The 4,779-nt window shown below is 44.7% G+C and overlaps 1 pseudogene; it reads left to right on the forward strand.

The window, feature by feature from the left end:
- The first annotated feature begins 401 nt into the window (after positions 1 to 401).
- LOC119272708 lies at positions 402 to 1,187 on the forward strand (annotated as a pseudogene).
- Positions 1,188 to 4,779: the final 3,592 nt, after the last annotated feature.

The raw sequence follows: 4,779 nt of genomic DNA on the forward strand, positions 1-4,779 counted from the left end.
ACGTGACAATGGGGACTCCTCCACCACCTCCTCCTTGACGGACATGTCCATCTTCGAGATGGCGATGTCGCTGGCGGCAAAGAGGGTGAACTGGGTTTCGAGGCCCTCCCTGTCATCGTGGGCGTTCATGGAGTCCTCTACGACCCGCCTCATGAGCTCCACCTCCTCCTATGATAAAGTGGTTATTATCATATTTTTCTTGTTCATGATAAAGTTTATTATTCATGCTAGAATTGTATTGACCGGAAACTTAAATACATGTGTAAATAAATAAACAAATACTATGTCCCTAGTGAGCATCTACTAGACTAGCTCGTTTATCAAAGATGGATAAGGTTTTCTAACCATAGACATGATTTTTCATTTTGATAATGAAATCACATCATTAAAAGAATGATATCATGGACAAGACCCAACCGTAAGCTTAGCATGCAGTTGATCGTAGCAGTTTATTGTTACAGCTTTCTTCATGTCAAGTATCTATTTGTAAGACCATGAGATCGTGCAACTCCCTCAAATCAGAGGAATACTTAGTGTGTATCCGAACATCACTTCGTAACTAGGTGATCATAAAAGTGCTCTACAAGTATCACCGAGGGTGTTTGTAGGGTTGGCACGGATCAAGACTACGATTTGTCACTCCAAATATACGTGCAGGTGGTCGTTGATAGCGGGGCAGCTGCCGGGCCAGACGGACAACAAGATCAAAAACTACTAGAACACGCACATTAAGTGCAAGCTCCTCAACCGCGTCATGGACCCGCACAAGTGCCGCCCCATCAGCGCTGCCAGAGGGCTCACCACATCGACCACCGACCTCGTCTTCCCTTCCTCTCTGACGCCAGCGTCCAGGCTTGCCAACGTGCCTTTCGCCTTCCATAGCAGCACCGTGAGCTTCACGAGGCCGGCGTCATCCGACGATGGCCACAATAACAGTGGCAGGAGCAACGACGCGCCTCGCTGCACCGACCTGTACCTGGACCTGTCCATGAGCTTGTCGTGCTCGCCGTCCAAGGCAGCGCCACTTGCCAAGTCGATGCTCACATCGCACTAGCAGCAGGGCCTCTGCCTGTTTCTACCGCCTCGGTGTCTGCAACGGGGAGGCATGCACCTGCAAGAGGGCGACGTCGGCAGGCCCATGCGTGTTCTAGTTTCTCCGGCCATTGGAGGAGGATCAATACATGTAGCACACTAGGCGCCCGTAAAAACTTTGTACAAAGCACAAAATGGAGGAAGAGAGGGAAAAAGGTTTCTAATTGAGATAGATGATGTGGATTATTATTTCTCATGTTCGCTTCATCCCAAATATGATTCATTTCTTCTCACCATATAATAGAATTTTGAATTTCATGCAGCGGCAAAAAATTATTTCAAAAAAAATCTCAGGTGGCAAAAATTGATATTACTAAATTAGTGTAGAAGACACAGAGACACAAGTGAGAAAAGAGTGGCAAATGGTATTGTTTGACTGTGCATCCGATTTGGGCGTCTATTTGTGTCATGTGGGATATGAATAAAATATTCCCTAAAGGCAATAATAAAGTTATTATTTAATTCCTTATATCATGATAAATGTTTATTATTCATGCTAAAATTGTATTAACCGGAAACTTAGTACATGTGTGAATACATAGACAAACAAAGTGTCACTAGTTTGCCTCTAATTGACTAGCTCGTTGAATCAATGATGGTTATGTTTCCTAACCATAGACATGAGTTGTCATTTGATTAACAGGATCACATCATTAGAGAATGATGTGATTGACTTGACCCATATGTTAGCTTAGCACGATGATTGCTTAGTTTGTTGCTATTGCTTTCTCCATAACTTATACATGTTCCTATGACTATGAGATCATGCAACTCCCGAATACCAGAGGAACACTTTGTGTGCTACCAAACGTCACAACGTAACTGGGTGATTATAAAGGTGCTCTACAAGTGTTTCTGATGGTGTTTGTTGAGTTGGCATAGATCGAGATTAGGATTTGTCACTCTGATTGTCGGAGAGGTATCTATGGGCCCTCTCGGTAATGCACATCACTATAAGCCTTGCAAGCATTGTGACTAATGAGTTAGTTGCAGGATGATACATTACGGAACGAGTAAAGAGACTCGCCGGTAACGAGATTGAACTTGGTATTGAGATACCGACGATCGAATCTCGAGCAAGTAACATACCGATGTCAAAGGGAACAACGTATGTTGTTATGCGGTTTGACCGATAAAGATCTTCGTAGATTATGCAGGAACCAATATGAGCATCCAGGTTCCGCTATTGGTTATTGACCGAGAGTGAGTCTCGGTCATGTCTACATAGTTCTCGAACTCGTAGAGTCCGCACGCTTAATGTTCGGTGATGACCGGTATTATAAGTTTATGTGTTTTGATGAACCAAAGGTTGTTCGGAATGCCGGATGTGGTCACGGGCATGACGAGGAGTCTCAAAATGGTCGAGACATAAAGATTGATATATTGGAAGCCTATGTTTGGACATCGAAATGGTTCCGAGTGGTTCGGGCATTTTTTCGGAATATTGGGAGGTTACCGGAACCCGCCGGGAGAAGTTATGGGCCTTATGCGCCATAAGAAGGAAGCACACCAGCCCACAAGGGGCTAGTGCGCCCCCCTTGGGCAGGAGGCCAAATAGCAATAGGTTTTGGGGGTGGGCCTTTCCTTCTCTCCTACTCCTCCTTCCCTTCCTCTTCTACTCGAACTAGGGAAGGGGGGAATCCTACTCCCGATGGGAGTAGGACTCCCCTAGGGCGCACCATAGAGAGGGCCGGCCCCTCCCCTCCTCCACTCCTTTATATACGGGGGAGGGTGACCCCATGAACACACAAGTTGATCATTGATCTTTTAGTCGTGTGCGGTGCCCCCCTCCACCATAATCCACCTCGGTCATATTGTAGTGGTGCTTAGGCGAAGCCCTGTTCTGGTAGCATCATCATCACCATCATCACGTCGTCGTGTTAACGAAGCTCTCCCTCGACACTCTGCTGGATCATGAGTTCGTGGGACGTCACCGAGCCGAACGTGTGCAGATCACGGAGGTGCCGTACCTTCGGTAGGATCGGTCGATCGTGAAGACGTACGACTACATCAACCGCGTTGTCATAATGCTTTCGCTTACGGTCTACGAGGGTACGTAGACAACACTCTCCCCTCTCGTTGCTATGCATCACCATGATCTTGCATGTGTGTAGGATTTTTTTTGAAATTACTGCGTTCCCCATCAGTGGCATCAGAGCCAGGTTTATGCGTAGATGTTATATGCACGGGTAGAACACAAAGAGTTGTGGGCATGGGTATATACATATTGCTTACCTCCACTAGTTGATTCTTGATTCAGCGGCATTCTTGGATGAAGCGGTCCAGACCGACATTATGCGTATGCTTACGCGAGACTGGTTCTACCGACGTGCTTCCCACACAGGTGGCTAGTGGGTGTCCGTTTCTCCAGCTTTAGTTGAATCGGATTCCATGAACAGGGTTCTTTCTGAAGATCAAAAAGCAATCACTATACCGCATTGTGGTTTTTGATGTGTAGGTAAGAACGGTTCTTGCTTAGCCCGTAGCAGCCACGTAAAACTTACAACAACAAAGTAGAGGACGTCTAACTTGTTTTTGCAGGGCATGTTGTGATATGATATGGTCAAGACATGATGCTAAATTTTATTGTATGAGATGATCATGTTTTGTAACACAGTTATCGGCAACTGGCAGGAGCCATATGGTTGTCGCTTTATTGTATGAAATGCAATCGCCATGTAATTGCTTTACTTTATCATTAAGCGGTAGCGATAGTCGTAGAAGCAATAGTTGGCGAGACAACAATGATGCTTCGATGGAGATCGAGGTGTCAAGCCGGTGACGATGGAGATCATGACGGTGCTTTGGATATGGATATCAAAGGCACAAGATGATGATGGCCATAGCATATCACTTATATTGATTGCATATGATGTTTATCCTTTATGCATCTTATTTTGCTTAGTTCGACGGTAGCACTATAAGATGATCTCTCACTAAATTTCAAGGTATAAGTGTTCTGCCCGAGTATGCACCGTTGCTACAGTTCGTCGTGCTGAGACACCACGTGATGATCGGGTGTGATAAGCTCTAAGTTCACATACAACGGGTGCAAGCCAGTTTTGCACATGCAGAATACTCGTGTTAAACTTGACAAGCCTAGCATATGTAGATATGGCCTCACAACACTGAGATCGAAAGGTCGAGCGTGAATCATATAGTAGATATGATCAACACAGTGATGTTCACCATTGAAAACTACTCCATCTCACGTGATGATCGGACATGGTTTGGTTGATATGGATCACGTGATCACTTAGATGATTAGAGAGATATCTATCTAAGTGGGAGTTCTTAAGTAATATGATTAACTGAACTTTAATTTATCATGAACTTAGTCCTGATAGTATTTGCATAACTATGTTGAAGATCAATAGCTCGGATTGTAGCTCCCCGTTTATTTTTGATATGTTCCTAGAGAAAAACTATGTTGAAAGATGATAGTAGCAAAGATGCGGATTGGATCCGTGATCTTAGGATTATCCTCGTTGCTGCACAGAAGAATTATGTCCTTGATGCACCGCTAGGGGACATAACTATTGCAGGAGCAAATGCAGACGTTATGAACGTTTGGCAAATCTCGGTATGATGACTACTTGATAGTTTAGTGCACCATGCTTTACGGCTCAGAACCGGGACTTCAAAAACATTTTAAATGACATGGAACATATAAGATGTTCCAAGAGT

Source organism: Triticum dicoccoides, chromosome 3A (genome assembly GCF_002162155.2).
Source record: "Triticum dicoccoides isolate Atlit2015 ecotype Zavitan chromosome 3A, WEW_v2.0, whole genome shotgun sequence".
In the NCBI taxonomy this organism is placed as follows: Eukaryota; Viridiplantae; Streptophyta; class Magnoliopsida; order Poales; family Poaceae; genus Triticum; species Triticum dicoccoides.